Source organism: Dermacentor silvarum, chromosome 7, assembly GCF_013339745.2.
Source record: "Dermacentor silvarum isolate Dsil-2018 chromosome 7, BIME_Dsil_1.4, whole genome shotgun sequence".
In the NCBI taxonomy this organism is placed as follows: domain Eukaryota; kingdom Metazoa; phylum Arthropoda; class Arachnida; order Ixodida; family Ixodidae; genus Dermacentor; species Dermacentor silvarum.
Genome location: NC_051160.1, coordinates 113,866,478 through 113,888,192, shown reverse-complemented (window position 1 = coordinate 113,888,192; position 21,715 = coordinate 113,866,478). Strand labels below are relative to the sequence as shown.

The following is a 21,715-nucleotide window of genomic DNA, read 5'->3' as shown; positions in this document are numbered from 1 at the left end:
GAAGCTGCGTATGCGGTGATTGACCGTTGCTCCGGTGAAATGTTCCAACTTTGCGGGATCGGGGCCACATAGACGGGTAGCATTTCTTTTCGCCTCGCGGTCTTGGGGAGCAGCACGCTTACGCTTGGCGTCCGTAGGCCGCTTATTATCTCCTTCCGCCGCAGCCGCGCGCATTCCTTTTTCTGTTCACGCAGTCGTTCTTGGTATAGGCACGCTGTTCTTCTTCAGAGCGTACAATACGCGGCCTACCGATTTCAGTCAGAGCAGAATGAGGAAATCAGCCTACGTAAAGCATGACCTCAGGAGACGGAAGACACTCAAATTGTAGGCACCAGTTTGAATACGCAGGATGGCGTAGACGTGTATGGCGCGAACGTAGACGTGGCCGACACCAGTGAAAGTCTAGTATCTGTTCTTATCAGCTTAATATGGGGTACCGGTTGTATTTGGACCCAAGGTATTAAACTTATTTTTTCAAATTCGCGGAGTGCTTGAAGCCTCCTTCACCTCCGCCGCGGGTCGGCCCATTATTGCACGATCTTCAGGATTTTTGGCCCACGGACATTGATCCGCTGGAAATTAGTCATATACAGCTTGGCCGTAGTACCGCGTAGTATGCGGCCCCTTTCTAAGCGACCATACTCTGCAACGAATGGGGTCGTTTCAATGCGGGCCGCATATGCAAGAGCCGCACAAAATAGGCTGCATACGTCGGAAGTCACTTGCAGTGAGCCATTTATAAGCGTTGAAATCGGTACCCTTTCCACGTTATATGCGTTATTTTAAGCCGGTAATGACTAAGAGTGATACAAACGATGCCAAAAGTGTGACCATATTTTTCCATTATCACTTGCTTGTGCCTGTGTAGTCCATTTGTGTCTAACTAGTTTGAAAAAGGCACCATCGTGGATCGTTACGTATCCTTTGAGACGCTGATACGAAGTCTGCTTCAGCTGATATTATAGACATGGTCCTGAGCCAATGCGGCTGCGTTTTTTTTTGAACAGGTAGCAACCACATATGTAAAAGCACATTGTCGCTTTTATCCAACTCTGTGGCATGTGCAAATAACAGTGGTACTTCAACACAAAGCAACAAACACACACTCTTTCTTTTCGTCTTTCTGGGGTTTTACATGCCAAAACACGTTCTGATTATGAGGCACGCCGTAGTGGAGGGCTCCGGATTAATTTTGAATACCTGGGGTTCACAACAAACACACACGTTTGAGAAGGAACGTGTGGAGTACAGAAAATCAGGTTTGATAATTAAAGCATTGCATGCACTGAGTAGCCTGCTTTTCTTTTTTCGTTCTTTTCACCTGATTTCAATCGCAGGAACACATAGGCCACATATGTGAATGTCAACACAAATTTTTTACGCGTACAGACCACTGAGAGAGCGGTCCTGAGAATTACAATCATACCACGGATGTAGTAACAAACAACGACACTGAACCATTTGCCAACGTCTAATCACTTGTTGATTCATATAAATAACCCGAATCGTAATTTTTCTTGGTTGGCACAATCTCGTGATGTTTATTCCGTCACGAACACTTGATAACTTATTCCCCATTTGTTCGTAATGACACGAAGCCATGATTATCGATTATGTGAAGGTGAACCGTATCCACAGTTCATACAGCGCACATGTTGAAAGTTCTCTAGTTTAACGATGAACCGCAGAAGGATTCACTGTTGACCTTCGTTTGGATGGAAAGCTCAGTCAGAGCGAAGTAGACTATGATGCATGTCCAACAATTGTCATATACAAGACTTTTGAAAACCTGTGGCCCAAAAAATCTGAACTGCTTCAAAAATGAAACCTCAACTTGCAGTTATAGTGTAGTGGCCCCATGCATCTGCTCGGGAAAATGCCGTTCAGGTGGACTTCAACAACATTTTTACACATCTCGATCTCTACATACTGCAAGGGAACGCAGCAATGCTTCTGGAACAAAACTCGTTGCCTGCTTTGAACATCGCGTTAAGTGGCGTAAAACAAGTCAGTACAAGAACGCTCCAGATTCTTGGTGACTACGACGAAGTGTTAAACGGTCCTCTGGAAGGCCATTGTGCCGAAACGATTCAAATTGTCATGAAAAAACGAAGCAACACTAAAGTTTATGATGTGCGGGCCTGTTCCTCTAGAAGTACGAAGTGCCGTTAAGGAATAACGCGATCGACTATAAGCGCGAGGATTCCTCGAACCAGTGAAATCTTGATCCTGTGCGACACCGTTCGGCATAGTACGCAAGAAGACTGGCTCCCTTCGTTTATAGGAAGACTACAGGTGTACTCTAAATCTTGAGTCTGCATACACGTCTATACTGACGGCTCAACCACAGCAACCAGTTCCGGTGGCGTTTTAGTTACCCCAACAATGAGAATAACTGAACGATTCAAGACTTCCCATATCACTACTTGTACAGGTGCAGAGCTCACGGCTCTCCTCGGTGCGCTTAATGCATGTGAAAAATAGAAAGAGTCCCAGAAAATTGACCATCTTCTGCGATTTAAGGCCGGCCTTGTGTACAGTCGTTTCTCCGACATTAACAACACGATCAGCTGACTTGGGAAATCGTGGAACTCATCCATCACTTGAGGGAAAAAGGCCATGATATCTTTTCGATGGATACTGGGCCGTTGCGGTATCATTTGGAAATGATGACGCCGATAAGGCAGCTCGGACGTCAAAACAAGAAGACCGCCGCGTCCCCATTCCTCTCTCAAGGACCGACGTTGCGAGACAGCTTCGCATTCTGGCACGCACACTCTCGTTAGCTGAGCGGAATACTGCACATACAATGCGCACCAGACTGCACAGACTAAATCCTTCGCTACAACTCGGACCTCCGGCCGAATTGCACCGACACGAGGAATCTCCTGTGTGTCGGATGTGGTTGGGAGTTGCCTTTACGAAAGCTGATTCATCACTAATTGGAATGGTTGAGAGTCCTGCATGTGATGTCTGCAGATGGGAGGATAACATTCATCTCTTATTGTGCCACTGTCCTGAATTTGAAACAGAAAGACAATCTGTGATTAACGCTTTCAGGCAACTAGATGATCGTCCTCTGAGGGAACAGATTATACTAGAACACCGTCCCCACCGATCATCGACTCTGAAGGCACTTGTGTGCTTCCTGAGACGCCCGCACCTCGTGAAGCTGCTTCAAGGCACCTTTTTGTCTCGGGCCTTTTTCTCGTGCAGAAATAAATGAATCTTGAACCTTGAGAGCGTCTAGTTCGTACGAGCGCCTTTGACTGTACAACGCTCCGTGCACGTCTCCGTACCCCCCTCTCTCTCTCTCTCTCCCTTCTTTCTCTTCCCCTTCTCCCTGAGAAGTGTAGCCAACCAGACTCTTGACTGGTTCATATCCCTGCCTTCCTAATATATTGTCACGGGTCAACGCGAACAAGAGACCACACGTTGAACAAGACGGCGGAGCAGGTACAGAATCACCAGCACAAAGACATCTTCGTCTTCAAACACCCTGTCCTACTACTCAGAGTCAGTTAATGCATATACTGTCATCGTCGTTTAAACGTCTATAGATAGAGTACGCGTCATTTGCTCTCTCTCTCCAAAAGAGCATCGCCTCGATGCTAGACAATAAAGTTCGCTTGGTGAAAACGAAAGTCCCTCGTACAGTCACTCGCTGACGTAGGGCTTCATGCGCACTACGTGCACAAGTTCAGAACGGTGTTGGCGGCGCCTTGTGCAGTGAGGGCTATCTGGAACGACCTCGTATGTGACGTCACTTAGCCGACGCAGCACTTTATAGGGTCCGAAATATCGCCTCAGAAGCTTCTCGGATAGTTCCCGTTTTCGTATAGGCGTCCAGACCCATACTCTTTCATCGGTTTCATAAGTTACAGGCCTATGATGGGCATTATAGCGACCTGCATCGTATGCTTGCTGCTGGTGTATTCGCACGCGTGCGAGCTGCCTGGCTTCTTCTGCACGTTGCGTAAACGCATCGGCATCCGTGTCAATGTCGTCAGGTTCGTGTGGTAGCATGGCGTCGAGCATCGTCCTTACTTCACGTCCGTGTACAAGGCTGAATGGAGTCATCCGTGTAGTTTCTTGTTTAGCCGTGTTATAAGCAAACGTGATATAAGGCAGAATCTCGTCCCAATCGTTGTGCTCTATATTCACGTACATGGAAAGCATGTCTTCGAGTGTTTTGTTCAGGCGCTCTGTTAGTCCGTTTGTTTGTGGATGGTAGGCTGTTGTCTTTCGGTGACTTGTGCCACTGAGCATCAGGACGTTATCTAAAAGCGCGGCTGTGAATGCGGTGCCTCGGTCTGTTATGACGAGGGTTGGTGCGCCATGTCTTAGCACAACATTCTCTATGAAAAATCGGGCCACCTCTGCTGCTGTGCCTCTCTGGATAGCTTTTGTTTCGGCGTAGCGAGTGAGATAGTCAGTTGCTACAATAACCCAGCGGTTACCACTAGTAGAGGTAGGAAGCGGACCCAAGAGGTCCATTCCGATCTGGTCAAATGGTGTTTGCGGTACCTGAACGGGTTGTAGCAAACCGGCTGGTTTCGTTGGAGGTGACTTGCGCCGCTGGCACTCTAGGCAGGTCCGAACGTGATGTTTCACGGCAACGGGCAGTCCTGGCCAATAATATCTTTGTCGCACTCTGTTCAGTGTCCGCGTATATCCTAGATGCCCAGAAGTGACCTCGTTGTGGCATGCTACCAGTACTTCACTACGAAGAGCAGTAGGAACGACGAGCAAATAGCTTGATCCGCTCGATGAGAAGTTCATTTTGTATAGGACTTTGTTCCTTAAGCAAAATGATGACAATCCTCTTGCGAAAGCTTTAGGTGCTGTCCTAGTTCGTCCGTCCAAGAAATTAATCAGGTCAAGCAACTCAGGGTCGTCACGTTGTTGTTGTGCGATGGTAGACGTGTCGAGAAGACCAAGGAATGCTGTTTCCTCTTCATCGGTCAAAGGAGCTGACTCAATGGGTGACCGAGACAGGCAGTCAGCGTCGGTATGCCGTTTCCCTGACTTGTGCAGGACCGTCATATCAAACTCTTGCAGTCTCAGGCTCCAACGTGCTAATCGCCCGGAAGGATCTTTCAGATTTGTGAGCCAGCAAAGCGAATTATGGTCGCTGATAACGTCGAAGTGGCGACCGTACAAATAAGGGCGAAATTTTGTTACCGCCCATACCACTGCGAGGCACTCTTTCTGAGTTGTAGAGTAATTTACTTCTGCGCGTGACAGCGTTCTGCTTGCATAAGCGATCACTCTTTCTGTGTCCCCCTGGCACTGCACAAGCACAGCTCCGAGACCAACATTGCTGGCATCAGTGTGAAGCATTGTCGGAGCTGTCTCGTCAAAGTGGGCAAGCACAGGGGGCGTTTGTAACCGGTTCCGCAAATCATGAAATGCAGCTTGCTGTTCGTCACCCCATACAAACGCAACGTCATCTCTCGTGAGGCGAGTTAACGGCGACGCAATGCGAGCAAAGTCTGCAATAAACCGCCGATAATATGCGCAGAGGCCGAGGAAGCGCCTGACAGCCTTTTTATCTGAAGGAACAGGGAACTGTGCGACAGCGGCAATTTTTTTAGGATCCGGGCGGACTCCCGCGTGGCTGACGACATGGCCAAGGAACTCTAGCTCCTCAAAGCAAAAGTGGCATTTCTCAGGCTTTAGGGTGAGGCCGGCGGATCGTATAGACTGCAGAACGGCTTCGAGCCGTTCAAGGTGCTCTTTAAACGTTGCGGAAAACACTATGACGTCGTCAAGATAGACTAAGCAGGTTTTCCACTTCATCCCCGAAAGCACGCTATCCATAAGCCGTTGAAAAGTAGCAGGTGCAGAGCACAAGCCGAAAGGCAAGACCTTAAATTCGTATAGTCCATCTGGCGTGACAAAAGCGGTTTTCTCACGGTCTCTCGGGTCTACTTCAATTTGCCAATACCCGCTTTTTAAGTCCATGGAGGAGAAATAACGAGCGTTTCGAAGCCTATCAAGTGAATCGTCTATGCGGGGAAGCGGATACACGTCTTTTTTTGTGACCTGATTTAGCTTTCGATAATCCACACAAAAACGTAGGCTGCCGTCCTTCTTCTTTACCAAAACTACAGGTGATGCCCAGGGGCTCTTGGAAGGCTGAATCACATCGTCTTCAAGCATTTGGTTTACCTGCTGCTGTATCGCTTCACGTTCTTTTGGGGCCACACGATAAGGGTTTTGGTGAATCGGTCTCGCTTCGTCCTCTGTGATTATGCGATGCTTGGTTAGGGGCGTTCGACCGACTCTTGACGTCGTCGCAAAGCAGTCGTGGAACTCGGCCAGTAGCGCAAGAAGTCGTTCTCGCTCACGTTGCGGTAAAGTAGTGTTAACGTCAAGCACAGGTGCTGGGTCTTGCGCATGCGCTTCTTCTAGTACTGAAAAGCACCCACGAACATCAGCGACATCGTCAAAATAGGCGACAGCCGTGCCCTTTGGTAGGTGCCGTCGCTCTGTGCTAAAATTGGTCAACAACAGGTTCGTGCGCCCATCGGTGACATTTACGATTCCTCGTGCAACGGCGATACCGTGAGTAAATAACAAGGGGGTTACTTGGTCTGCAACTCCTTCACAATCAAACGGTACGTCACATGCGACCGAAACAAGGACACATGACCGAGGTGGGACGATCACGTCGTTTTCGATTAGACGACAGGCGTTGCGTTTCGGCGATAAGCAGTGAATTAAATCCGGTGTCCTGTGAAACGTAACCAAGCGGTCCGGGATGTTGATTATGGCGTCGTATTCCCGTAGAAAATCCATGCCTATGATTAAATCTTTACAGCATGGTGCAAGAACGACGAAAGTTGCCACGAAGGACGAACCTCCTATGGTGACTCTCGCCGTGCAGCTACCAGCAGGCGTGAGCAGTTGGCCGCCCGCAGTCCTTATATGAGGTCCGGTCCAGGGAGTTTTTACTTTCTTAAGGCGAACGGCTAGAGCTTGACTCATTATCGAATAATCGGCACCAGTGTCGACTAGCGCTGTCACTTGCAGTCCGTCAACTGAAACAATAATATCGGCGCTCACAATTTCGTCGGTGTTAGAGTTTGTCGGCTTCACGGCGTCCTGCGGCGGGATTATTGGGGGTTTTTCATCGTCTTGTTGGCCCGCAACCATACCCCCAGAGGTCGCCGCCGTTAGTTTCCCCGGCGTGGACTGGGCGACCTTCGTCCCCGGAGGTCAGCAAAAGTACGTCCATTCGGTGCAGATGAATGAGCAGGGGACGGAGAGCGTGACCGCCGGCCAAAGTCGGTCTGGTGGTTGGACTGAGAGTCGTCGTTCAGAGTGCGCGTCGCGGGTGCACCTTGAAAAGCAGCGTCGTCGCGGCGTAGCATGTGGTCGTCACTGGTGCGTCGACCGTCAGACCAGGATTGATAAGGTCGAAATGAGGCATCGCGGTACCAGCAATGACGTGAGACATGGCCGATGCCTCCGCAGTGATAGCAGAGGGGGCGCCTAGTGACAGTGCGCCATACGTCCGTTCTTCGAATTTGCGGCCGCCTCGAAGGCTCGTCTTGTGGCGGTGACCAAAATGCAGCTGACGGCGGCTGGCGGTAGGACGGGATCGGCACAACGGGCGGATGTCTCAAAGGTTCCTCTGTCGGTGATGACCATGGTGTGGCCCTCGGTGGCTGATGGTGCGACCGCATGGGCGTCATAGCTGGTTGACGTCGGACAACGTCGGCGTAACTTAGGGGGCGCTGCTCATGAACAGGATCGCCTGCCGAGAATGTGTAAATTAGGGGGCGCTGCTCGTGAACAGGATCGCTTGCCGAAAACGCTTGTCTAACTTCATCACGGACGATTTCAGCGACTGATGCCATGGGTGGGCCCACTGCCGGTGTCCAGAGCTTCTGAAGTTCTTCGCGAAGAATCTCCCGAATTAGATCACGGAGGGAGTTCTGACTGGTAACGGTCATTGCGGCGGAGTGGATAGGAGTGCTGGTGGGCAAGCGATCGTACTGCCTGCCTCTTAGATGGAGTGCGCGTTCAATACCAGTGGCTTCCTTTATAAAATCAGCCACGGTACTCGGTGGATTGCGCACAAGTCCGGCGAATAGTTCTTCTTTTACGCCACGCATAAGGTAGCGCAACTTCTTTTCCTCAGTCATGTGAGGGTCAGCTCTACGACACAGGCGGGCCATGTCCTCGGCAAACATTGCCACAGTTTCATTTGGTTTCTGGAACCGCAACTCAATTAGTTGCTGGGCACGATCCCGTCGATCAACACTCGCAAATGTCTCAGTGAGCTGATGTTGGAAATCATTCCACGTGGTGATGTTGGCTTCACGGTTCTCAAACCACGTGCGAGCACTACCGTCGAGGGAGAAATAGGCGTGGGAGAGCTTTTGTTGAACAGTCCACCCATTGACCTTGGCAACACGTTCGTACTGGTCAAGCCAGTCTTCAACGTCTTCATGCGCGCCACCATGAAAGCGATCGGGAACCAGTGGTTGCAGAAGGGTTACCTGGGACGGAATGTGAGTAGAACTGTCTTCCGGAACTCGTGGAACCTGTGGCGGGCTGGTGGTCGCCATTGACAGAGGTAGACAGGGCTCGGAAGAGCGTTCTTGCAGGGGGTTGAGCTCGGGAGCAAGGCCTAGCAACCGCCGACTGAAGCGATGCACAGGAGTTATTGGAGATGGGCTAGATGAACGGCTTCCGGGAGGAGTCTGGATCATAAGGCGGGGTTGTGTACCCAGCACTTCCACCAGTGTCACGGGTCAACGCGAACAAGAGACCACACGTTGAACAAGACGGCGGAGCAGGTACAGAATCACCAGAGTAGTGGTGTACAGATCATGAGAGTAGTGAAGATCAGCTCGAAGGCTGGTCTTCAGAACCACGAGTGAATGCACGGCAGCGCGACTCGATGGCATAATGGGGATCGGAGCTTGGAAACACGAGCACAACAAAATCTTCGAAGCAGTGCTACACAGCGGTTGAACAAAGCTGATCCACAGGTAGCGAAAGCCAAGGGTAACTTTGGAGCCCCAAAGGTGAAATTGTTACGACGTCGTCGTAAGTCCTACTAGGGGTAAGGTGCAGGCAATCACAGAGTCGCCAGAGCCATACTAGAAAAAGGAGCTACAAGAATACCTTGGCATGCTAAGCTTCTACAGCCGGTTCCTGCAAGACCACGCGACGATTGCTAATTGTTTCAGTCGCTTACTCGAAAGGATGGAAAATGGCATTGGGGCAAAAGAGAACAAACAGCGCTCCATGAACTTCAGAACTTACTCAGTACAATTGCTGTTTTAGCACAATATGATGAAAAAAGGCAGCTCGTAGTTTCATGCGATGCATCACCCTGTGGTGTGGACGCAGTGCTACCGCTGCTCGACTACGACACCCAAGAAGCTATAATCACTTACGCTTATAGAATTTTAGAGAAGAGTAAACGGAATTACACACAGCTAGATAAGGAAGGACTAGCTATTATATTTTCCATGAATCACTTTCACCAGTGTGTGGCCAGTCGAAATATGATCATATACAGTGATCACAAAGATCTGACTGGCAAACGAAATTTTTCCAGCGTGAACTAGACAAGGATAAAATAGAGACAAAAAAAAACAGGACCAGCACTCGAAAGAGATGTAGAAAAGAAAGCGCTGGTCCTGTTTTCACCTGTCTCTATTTTGTCATTGTCAAGCTCGCGCTGAAAAAATTCATTTACCTTGAACCAGCTAGCCTATTTCAAGATTCTGCCTCTGACTGGCATCTTAGGCTCGGCCACCAGAAGCCAGTTATGCTGCCACCGCGTATTACGAGATGGTGTCTCACGCTGGGCTGTTGACAGCCGGACCTGCGATACCAGACAAGGTAAAGGTAATAACGACGCAGGTGCGCTTAGTCGGCTGCCTTGCACTGAAGAAAAGCCAACTTCACCTGGTAACATTTTAATGCTGGAAGCTGTGTGGCATCTGAGCACAAAAGACAGCAACCAAACACTCACACTAGAAGACCCAGCGCTGTATCAAGTCTACGAAAGTTTGCAGTGTGGCAAAGCATGTTCTTTAATTGAGGGAAACTTGGCTGTATACCAGAGAAGGCACCGTAGTCTATCAACTCAAAATGCATGCGCCACCTGGGGAAAAAGAGTGATAATTGAGCATGCACTCGAAAAGCAAGCATTCACAATGCTTCATGCTAACCACTAACCATCTTGGCATTATGAATATGAAAAGGACTGCGAGAAGTTATTTCTTGTGGCCAAAGTTCGATGCACAAATTCATGCAACAGCTGCAGCTTGCACGACTTGCCAGAAATGCCAAAGAGCTTGTCCCAAGTGGTCAGCGCGAGGGTGGTCTGAATCATAAAAACCATAGAAAACGGTGCACATGAACTTCACTGGACCTGTAGACGGGACCCCTTCATTGAGCATGGTGGACGCTTACTCTAATTGTCTGGAAGTCAAACCGGTGCAAAACACAATGACAAAGAGGATTCTGGACGTACTGCGTACAGTCTTCGCTACGTTTGTAATTCCCCAAATATCGGTGGCTGACAATCTGCCGACGTTCATGTTCCAGGATACGAGGGAATTCTGCAAAAAGAACACAATCCGACACTGCAAAAGCCACCTTATCATCCATCAACAAATGACAAAGTGAAGCGCATGGTGGCGGAGACGCAAAAAGCCCTTGGAAAATGACATGAGGAAGAGTGCAATGCAGCATCGCACGATTCCTTTTCCGACAGCACACGTCTGTTTCGCAAAGTAGGCAGACAACTCCTGCAGAAACGATCTTCAAAAGGGACCATACGACGTCACTGGATTGAATGAGACCGCACCATTGGACAGCGAGGGACGTTCCCATGGAAGCGAGAAGAGCAAGAGCTCATTTCCTGTCCATACAAGCAGTGTAAGTCTCGAGTTTCTGTCATGACCCACTCTGGAAATCTGCTTTAGGGGTTAAACCGTGCGGATCAAGATTTAGTATTATGAAGACCGAAGATGGCGTAGACAATCGTCGACATAAGGATCATGTGCGCCGAGACCGGGCTAAAGGACGCGGCAATTGTCACGCCTCATTGTCTTTGGCAATTCCACTTTCCGAAACAACGACGTTCACAAACCACAACAAGCTTACTGTATCATGTGAATCGGCATTGTTGCCCTTGTCTTGAAAAAAGCGGGACCCGCGCTTCTCCGTATACTGCATAAGAATAATCTTCTCAAGCATCACAGAAATCGTCCTGCAAACGACACGCAAGCCTACTCCCCGTAGGCCAAACCATGAAAAGAAAAACAGACTTCTGTCATTCCTGACATTTAACTAGGACGGGGACAAGTGATACGTCTTCTAATTAGACGACTATGGCTGCGTGAGCACGCATGCGTGAGGCACGGCTGGAACTTGAGCGACGACGTGTTTCTTGCCATTGCTGTAGCTTGGGATGCATGTGACCCTCATAAACGGGTTCTATTGGCATTACGTGTGAAGGATGTAGTATGATATATTCTGTGTCGCAGCTAACCTTAACCAAACTGCTCAACGGACAAAATGATTAATGAGACAAGGAGCAAGATAAGATAATGAGACCTAGGGTGCCCGGTCGTCAGATCTCTGACGACCAAACCCTGTGGCTTTTTTAATTTTATCACACAGCTTCTTCTTAAAGCGAACATTTCTTTGCCTCTTCTTTCAACATTTTCACTGCTTCTGCTGCTGCCTGGAACACCGCATTTATTGGTTCAGAGCGTGTGCATACAGGGCAGGAATGCAGCAGAGAGAAATGGCAACACGAGAAACTCGCTTGCATCTCCCATCGTGTAGCCACGATGCCTCCTGCAGCTGCCTGGGCGTCAACGCATTGCCCTCTAGAGTCTGAATTATCCGTGAGCACTGCGCGCAAGTACAGCAGAAGCTGCAGCGCTTACCTTATTACTAACGCGCAAGAATCCAGAGGTGAGGTCGTTAGGATGGCCGAGAGAAGGCAGGAATATTAGCCACAGAATGGGTAGAACCAACCTAGTCACTGAAAGAGGCAGTGTTCGCTCAACCAGCTCGCATACATTGGAGGAACGCGACAGAGCTAAAAAGGTGACGTAAGAAGCCAGGGAAGTGCTACTACAACACAAGGCAGCAGGTGGGAACAAACTGAATAAATGTAAAATCAAGGTACGCAGTGGCACGTTTCCGTATTTATGAAAAATAAACACCGTGCAAGTTTGTCACATGGACAACTGAGGCAAGGCGTGCAAACGCAAAGTCGCAATAAAGCTCCGCAGCGTCTTGACGAGAACACGAAAGAGGCCGCGCATCAAATCAACACATCTGTTCCAGCCGCAGTAGCTTTGTGGCTAAGGCGTTTCTAGAGGCCGTGGATTTTATCCCAACCTTGGCAACCGCATTTAGACACGGACGAAATTCAAAAATGCTCATGTAGTTCGATTTATAAGCACCGTAAAGAATCTCAGGTTGTCAAAATGTTACACGCATACCCCACTACTGCGCACTACTAAAGCCCCGTAATTTAATCAACTTTTACCGCTTCCGCATTCATGATATGCACTGTACGAGGCAATGACTTGGTGATATTCTTGCAGGCTATGAACAATGGCAGACAACAATGAGTCAATCAGACAAGTGGTGCTACGTGCTACGTAGACAAAAACAAGATGTACTCGCGTATTGCACTAAATGCTGAAGAGCTTTCGTTTTGTTAAAAGGGTCAGTGAAGCTACCGTGAATTCTGACGGCGAGTTTGATGGCGCATATCTCCAACATAGATAGGATGTAGAAGCGTTAGATAGGGTAAAGGGCAATGACCATAGGATAGCGAGCTCTAGGATTGGCCACAATTTGAAGAGAGAAATAGTAAAATTTGTAAAGAAGAAACAGGCCAACCTAGACGCAGTAAGGATGAAAGCAGCCGAATTCAGGCTGGTCCTCGCAAACAAATATGCAAAACAGGAAGATGAAGGAAACATGGAAGTAATGAATGAAACCTTAACTAAACTAACATCAGAAGCAGAAATTGAAGTGGGTGGCAGAGACCAAAGCACCCATTGGCGTAAACTCTCCTACGTACCAAAGGACCTAATAAAGAAACAACAAAGCACGAAAGTGCCTAACTAAACAGATCAGATAGACTTCAATGAACTGTCAAAATTGATCATCAAGAAGGAACTAAAAGATATTCGAAATTATAATGTGGGAAAAACTAAGTAAGTAGTAAGATATGTCCGCAGCATGAAATCAGTCACAAGAAAAGTTAGAATCGGACAAGGCAAGATGTATAGAGTGAAAGATAAACAGGGTAATGTCATCAGCAATTTTGAGGTTTTAGTAAAAGTAGCGGAATTCTATACTGACCTGCAGAGTACCCAAGGCAATCGCGCTACCTTCATTCGAACTAGGGTAAACAGGATGCAGAGGTTCCTTATATAACTATCAGTGAAGTTAGAATGGCTTTCCAAGAGGTGCCCCGGACAAAAAGGGCAGGAGAAGAATAAATAACAGTCAATTTAATTAAAGCTGCAGGTTTAAAATGTATGTATGTTTGAAATGCTTGCAGCCCTTTTTACGCAATACCTAACAACTTGAAGTGCACCAGAGACTGGAGCAATGCCAACATTATACTAATCCATAAGAAGGCAGACGTTAAAAATTGAAGAATCATAGGCTCATTAGCTTGCTTTCAATATTATATAAAATATTCACCTAAATAATTTCCAACGCAATCAGGGCAACACTTGACTTCAATCAACCGAGAGAACAAAGGGATATATTGCAATGGATCACATCCGAGTCATCTATCAAGTAATTGAGGAATCTGCTGAGTACAATCAACCTCTCTATGTGGCTTTCACAGATTATGAGAAAGCTGATTCTTTACCGATACCAGCAGTCATGTAGGCATTGCGTAATGAATGAGCACATGAAACAATCGTCAATATCTTAGGAAATATCTGCAGAGGTTCCACAGCTACCTTGGTTCCCCAAGAAAAGCAGGAAATTACCTGTCGAAAAAAAAAGGTCAGGCAAAAAGACACAGTCTCTCCAATGGTATTGATTGCATATTTAGAAGAATTATTCAAGCCATTAGACCAGGAAGGCTTAGGAGAGAAGATAAACGGCAAATATCTAAGCACCCTTGGGTTTGCAGATGACATTGTCCTATTCAGAAATAAAGGAGACGAATTCCGGCAAATGATTGAGGACCTTTATCCAGAAAGTGTAAAAGTGGGGTTTAAGATGAATATGCAGAAGACACAGATAATGTTCAACAGCCTGGCAAGGGAACAAGAACAAGCCTATAGAGTCTGTAAAGGAGTACTTTTATCTAGGTCCATTACTCACAGGGGAGCCTGATTATCAGAAGGAAATTTACAGAAGAATAAAATTGGGTTGGAGTGCATACGGCGGACATTGCCAAATCCTGACTAGGAGCTTAGCAGTGTCGTTGAAAAGAAAAGTCTACAATTATTGCATTCTACCGGTGCTAACACATGGGGCATAAACTTAGAGGTTAACAAAGAAGCTCGAGAACAATTTAAGGACTGCAGAAAGAGCGACGGAACGAAAAATGTTAGACCTATCGTTAAGAGACAGGAATATAGCGGTGTAGATAAGAGAGCAAATGGGGCTAGCCGATATTCTAGTTGTCATTAGGAGAAAAAATGGAGCTGGGCAGGCCATGTAATGTGTAGGGTAGATAACCGGCGGCTCAATAGAGCTACAGAATGTGTTCCAAGGAAAGAGAAGCGGAGTCGAGGATGGCAGAAATTTAGGTGGGGTGAATAAATTAGGAAATTTGCAGGCGCAAGGTGAAATCAGTTAGTGCAAGACAGGTAAATTGAGATATTTGGGAGAGGCCTTTGTCATGCAGTGGACATAAAAACAGACTGATGATGATGATCTCCAAACTGATGTCATTCTGGGAATTCATTTCAAGTGGATACGCCTTACTAGCTCACGGGCTACATTTCGGAAATGGCGATAAGTGGCGTAATGTACTTAAAGAAGAAATTAATTTTTTTGATGAGTTGTGAATACCACAAGACCACACCACATTGGTCCACAGGCACAGTGCTTTGGCCGCAGGTGATTCCTCATTTTGTACATTTTAGTTGGAAATGTTATTGGATTGCTTGTAACATATAGCATTGGAAAAGATCAACTATTCGGGCGTACTGAAAACTACTGTGTTTGTACTGAGCAGGCAAGCGCCCGTAATATGTCGAGGACGATAAAATAAACAAATAAACAGACAAACATATGTAAGTATAGCAGGGCGACTGTATGCCTTGGCGTTCGGAGCTTCACTAGCTATACCACCGAGAGCGTAACTCTGCTGTCGATCCGTGCGATATGGCTGCTCACTCTTTTTTATCATCAATACTTCAGTAATTACGGCTCGATATCTGCGCTTAGCACGATATGGCGCCCAACTTCATCCAGTATTGCCTGGCTTGCGAACAAATGTTAAATAAAGAAGCGGCCACATCAGGGATACCGGCATGACAAAGCCGGTTGATAAAAACGCACGGCGTACTGAGTGTCGCCAGCTGCATCTGCAATAAGCAAAGATACACAAAACTAAACCACAGTTTCAGTAGTTGCCGGGAGTAAATGACTGCGTCGCCAAACTGTGATGACTCTCAACGCACTTTTTGTATACGACGTGGAGTGTGATTGGGCGTGAAAGCAGTTTCCGTTGTCGTTGCGAATAAATGGACAGATCGTTCCCAAAGCGGCGACATTTGCGGCCCTGGAAACACGGGGAACGAGGCGGCAGCGTTCGAGCGTTGTGACGACCATCAGTTGAGAAAGCGGGGAGACTTCGTGCCGCCTGCGGTCGGAAGACAGTTAAGTCGGTGATGCGCCGGAGACGACTCGTTGACTTGTGTCCACAAGCTTACTCACGAGCAACAAGGAAATACATGTAGAAAACGTGCTTATGAAGAATGGCTGGGGAGCCAGTTTGTGTGAATTCGTGGTGAAAAATAAAAAAAGGACAGCATGAAACGTTTGGCATGGACACGCGAAGAGACTGAAGAATACAAGCGCTATCATATTAGTGAAAAAAATACTAAGGCATGAAAAACCTGCACGGGTCCAGTACTCATGAGACGAAAAATGCTGGTCATAATAAAATATCCCCACATCTGGTGCTATTTTCACCGACATTCAGCGGCACATGAGCACGTTTCTCTTCCATGTTATTTATGCGTTCGAATTTATCAATTTGCTGATAGCACTTGAGTCGTTTACTGTCTTTTTTGTTTGTGTTGTAATTTTCGCGCTGCACTTTCACCATGAGAACATGCTTTCTCACGGGCGGCATATCATTAGGCAATAAGCCTGAAACTGTCAAAAGAAGCGCAAATATACATTCGTATGGACGCACTGTGCACTGTAAGGAGACGGTTGGTAAACGTTGAAACGGGACGGTTTGCTTCTTCTGTATACACGCGAAAACCTAGAGAAAAAATACTAAGCGCTACTGACCATTGGTCTGCTCACATCGCCAATTAAGTAATGACAGGCTGAGACTCTCAGCGACGCAAGCCACCAAGATAAGGCACTCGGCACTGCCAAAGCATATTACGCCCCCTTTGCAACCTCTCCAGAAGATTGGAATGCACCTTTCCGACGTCAGCATTCCTTGTTAAGGAAATCGGGCCGACAACTGTATGTACTACCGGCTTCACTGAAATGAAAGCCCCGCCCAAGGGCACTGCAGCAGTGGTGGGGAGGTTCTTCGTCGAGAGTATCGTACCAGATTATGGCACCGTCAGTCCTCATCGTTGACCAAGGAATGACTTCAGGTTCCAGATTACACAAGGAAGCGTGCTAAATAAGCAATGCAGCCACCACTACGACAACTGCATGTCATCCTCAAACGAATTACATCACGGATCACCTAAAACATCATCATCCCCAACATGTAGTCAGGCACCGTATGCGTTGTCGTGAACCACTAGCCACAGAATATTATTTTCCATACACGAATTTAGTTTGCGGGAGAGCCGAATAAACACCATTACTAATGGCATTGTTGACCTTGATTATAGGATTGTGCACTATATGCAGGGCTGCCAGCCAGCACGGAGGAGGCCAACATTAGGGTCACTACCTTTCTGCATTGTCCAGAAGCATGGTCATTCACTCACCTGCAGTAACAACCAAATGCCACTCTCCAGTGAAGGGCAAGAACCAGACAATCGCACGACATCGAGTCACAAAAATAACTCTTTATGAGTCGAACTTGTGCCCAGAAACAACAAGGAACACGCGTTATCGTCAGTTCTCGAATTCTGATCTAGGTGTCAAATGCACCGGCTATTTATAAATAACTTATCGTTGTAAATAGTGATGTCGTACGTTCCACAATGTAAACCTATATATGCGTATCCCACGCAATCTAACTAGACAATATCTTGCGCTGTACAGTAAGCGACAAATTTCCAGATTCTTCGAATACATGAACGCACGCCTTGCGTCGAGCGATAACTTGTTAACAGCTCTTAGCGGTTGACACACGGTCACCGGGAAAAAAATAAACAATGTTGGGTGATCAATGAGATCGACTCCCGGCGCTACAATCTTCGAACATGCTAGGAGGAATGGAAGCGCTATTGTTGGAGCAGGATATAGCCAGCTCTGCGAAATAACACACTCAGACACAACGAAAGCGTCCAGTGTCATCTTCTGTCTTTCTCTGTGTACAATTGTCTTATTTCACAGAGGTGCGCTGAAATCACTCAGGGTTTGGGCAGATTATTATTGGGCAGTTTGGGTTCAGTGTTTGGGTAGATCTCAGCTTGAACACCATTAAGACTCCATGGACTTGGTAAAAAAAGCATCTGGGATGTTTTCTTGGGGCCGCACGAAGTTCGCCGACGTCTGCCCGAACTTTGCTGTGAAGTAAAGCTCAAAGGAGGGTGGCTCACAGCATGAAGTCGTCTACACCGTGCGCCATAAACCGTTTTACTCACGCTGACAGGCTGTCATATTTGACTGCTATTGATTGCTTCATGAGTTATTTTCACTCCTACTGCTTTTGTACTCATGTTGTCTCTGCAGCATCTGGTTTGCGCTGTTTCGGAGGGAAGCTTTTCCAAGGGCGTGTTCTTTTACTCTGCATCAGTAAATGCTTTGACAAAATTACGACTGGTGTCAAGATTTGGCTTACACAAAACACGCTCTTGCTGTGTCACACACATCGCAAACATTGTCACCGATTCGATAGCATGGTTTCCTGTATAGTAACTAGACTGCGCCAACGATAGGAATAGAGACGGACAATGTGAAATATACGTGAGTACCACCTATCATTATGAGCATGCAATGGCACATGCAGAAAGAATAGGATGGTATATGGGCCTACAGAAGTTCGGTACGTTCTTGCAACCATCAAGTGTGGTCGCCCCTATCGTTCTTAACTCCTGATTTACATTATGGGCACAGCTTTAGCCAATCAAGGGTCAGATTAGAAGCCCTTCTTCTTGGGCTGGTCGGTTCACATCAAAGCAATGACCGTCGTATTAGCAAGCAGTTGTACCTAGCAGTTGCTGTTTTATTACTCTATTGCGAATGCAGCTTCGGTGTAACGTCGTTGAAAATGGCTATTAACTGCCAGGGCCAAGTAATACAAAAACCTCCAAAGAAACTCTACGTTCATCCCGCTCGTCCCAATTCTAATGGTTGTGTTTCCTGTCTCCAATCTTTCTGTCGCCAAGATAACTACATGTAGTTAAATAGATGTTTCAAGTCTTTCCACTTCCTTTGGCGCAGCCTCTTTCCTTGAACGAGGCACTTTTTCTCCCGCACACTTAGTCGTCTACAGTGGAGCTTCATGACAAGTAGTTCCTTTTCGCAAGGAAAAAAGGACATCACCACAAACGCGTCGTCCTATTGTCAGCAGCTCCGTCAACTTGGCCTGCAAAGCTTCTGCGCTGGTAGAAAAAGAGCACTTGCGTTCACCGAGAATTCAAGCGCGCTGCTGTCGTCTACTTTGGGCGTCGTTTTTCTTTGTTGACTTTTTTTTGAAGCGCCTTTATTCAGTGGAAATGAGGCGATCCGACAGCGCAGTAAAGCACGCTTGTAGTCTGCACTGCGTCTAATGTTCCCAATGATGGCTTGCTTTTCAAGAAAACGAGAAAGAGCATTTGCTTTTGAGTTCGACTGTGTATCATTGCCATAAACATGGCTGGGAGCCAGAAAAGCTAGAACTTGACAATCCTTGCATAAAGATTCTTCGTTGTGCTTCTATGCAGTGTTTGTGTACAACGTACAATTTTTCTCATGGTAGAGCGATGTGTGCCAGCACGAACGAGCTATGCTCTTTGTAATTTTTTTTCTGTAAAGCGTAGCAATCTTACCCGGTTATGACCAACTACAGTGTTAAAATCTCGTCCAAGAAAAACAGAAGCCGTTACACATTCTTTAACATATATTTCCTGTTATGTCGTTTTTTCTGTTAGCTTGTGCTTCGTTGTTTTAAGCAAAATATTCTATTTATTGCCTTTCCGTACATTTCCAGAAAAAGATTGTTACATAGATTATTTGATTAAGGGAGTAACTCTTACTTTTCTAATGACTGCAGCCTTCATACAGAGCGAAAGACTAAAAATGCAAGAATGGGGTTGTAACAAATTATACATGTAGACCTAAGTCTACTACCTACATTACGCCATGTGACCGCACCACTGACGACGTCTGGCACCAAGGCACCTGCCACTAAGAGACAAATTCCCGTATCCACCCTATGAATTCATATATTCATGCCCTAAGACCCGGGTTGCCGCTGTATCTTATCCTAAAACTAATACCAAGTGTCTCATGCACACGAGATTTATGTACCTATACTTGCTTCGCTGGTGAACTGCACACAGATGTTAATTGAAGATAGTAATGAGGTGAACGAATGCAGTTTCATGCACAGAATGGATAAGCAATTTTTACGTTACCATGCAGGAACCAATTCTACTAAAATTAAGAAAAATTACGTCTGTGACTAAAACAGAAAAAAGAGAAAAAATTCCAATCTCTCTTTGTTTTCTTGAAATAAGTTTTCTGTAGTAAAATTGAAATTTTCCATTTTTCGTTGTTTTCCGCATTTTTTTTACAGTGCGTGCACACTTCTTTGGCGTCTTTTTGTTACAGCAATAAAAACGAAACCAAGAGAGAGAGAGAGAGACAGAGATACGAAGAGGGAAAGGTAGGGAGGAACGAATCCAAGAGTTACTGATTGACATGTGCATTTGACGCCTTTGTTTGTCTAGTCATACTGGTAAGTGGTAGAGTACACTGTAAAACTTGGTCATAAATTTGAAGAAAATGTACAGAAAATAAATACTCTCTGAATTTTCGATGACAAAAGTTCTTCTTGATCTCCAGCTTATCATTCGAGTAAATACTAAAACATAACTGTTTTAAATTATTTGTAAATGTATAACAAGCTACAAAATATTATTCTAGAGTTTTTTTTATACATTATGTACCACGTGCTGTCTGCCGTACTGCTTTGATGCCCCGCGATATATTCAACGTGGCTGCACTGATGCATTTCTTCTTTTGTCCATCATTAAGAGGTGAGATTTTTTAATGCATTAGTGCTTACGCGGGTTTTCATTAGAATACATGTTTACCTGGCAATAAATTTTGTCACACCTTTTGCACTTTGCAGCAGTATATAACAAAGAGCACACGCTGCATTCTTTCACTGTATGCATTTTGTGTGCTCGAGATGTAGAAAGACTTGCTATTTTCTGTTTTCAAGGTCACCTGGCTAGGCCCACTCGGGGACCTTCAGGTCAAACCTGACGGCCCTCTTGCGGGCCCTCTGGACTGCCACGATTTGAGAGGTCTGATCCTGGGCCTTAATGAGCTTCACCATTTCCATGACCCATCAGCCAATGAACAAAAATTATCATCAGCAGCAATGGCTAATAACCCCCTAATCAAGCAAAGATGCAATGACTCATCCCCCTCGTAATGCAGAGGCTATAAGCACTCATCAAAGTGAAGCGAACAGTACACGCATTTATTGTAATGACGCAGTCAATGTACAGAACAGCATACGTTTCAATAAAGAACAAGTTCCAAACAAGCATCTGTCATGATCTGCAATGACTCATACCCCCGTAAGCAAGCAAAAATGCAATGGCTCATAGCCCCGTAAGGCTGACGCTACAAGCACCCAGAAAAGAGAAGCGAACAACGTACGCTTTCATTGAAATCACCCAAACACACAGAATAGCACCCGTTTCAATAAAAGAAAGTTTAAAACAAGCACCCGAATCATCATAAAAGCATTGTTTATCCCCCTCATCAGTTGTGGTGGTTTTGCAACACCTTCGCTGGACATCCGAGATGGCAAGTCATTTTTTTTAGATTTCTGAAGAAAATTGAGGCAGACAGTGGCAGAATTTGGCAACTACGTGTTCCTACATTTGAACGTAGGTGGAGCTTTGTGAAACCACGTGGTTGCGGGATCGAATCCCGGCCACGGCGGCCGCATTTCGATGGAGGCGAAATACAAAAACGCCCTTGTGCTTGCGTTGTAGTGCACGTTAAAGAACCCCAGGTGGCCAAAGTTAATCCGGAGCCCTCCATAACGGCGTGCCTCATAATCAGAACTGGTTTTGGCACGTAAAACCCCAGAAAGAAGACGTGAAACCATGCGTGATTCTGAGAGAAAGGGATTAGC

At 46.5% G+C, this 21,715-nt stretch overlaps 1 pseudogene; it reads left to right on the top strand.

Moving 5' to 3' along the window:
- The first annotated feature begins 388 nt into the window (after nucleotides 1–388).
- Nucleotides 389–564, top strand: LOC119459791 (U2 spliceosomal RNA; annotated as a pseudogene).
- Nucleotides 565–21,715: the final 21,151 nt, after the last annotated feature.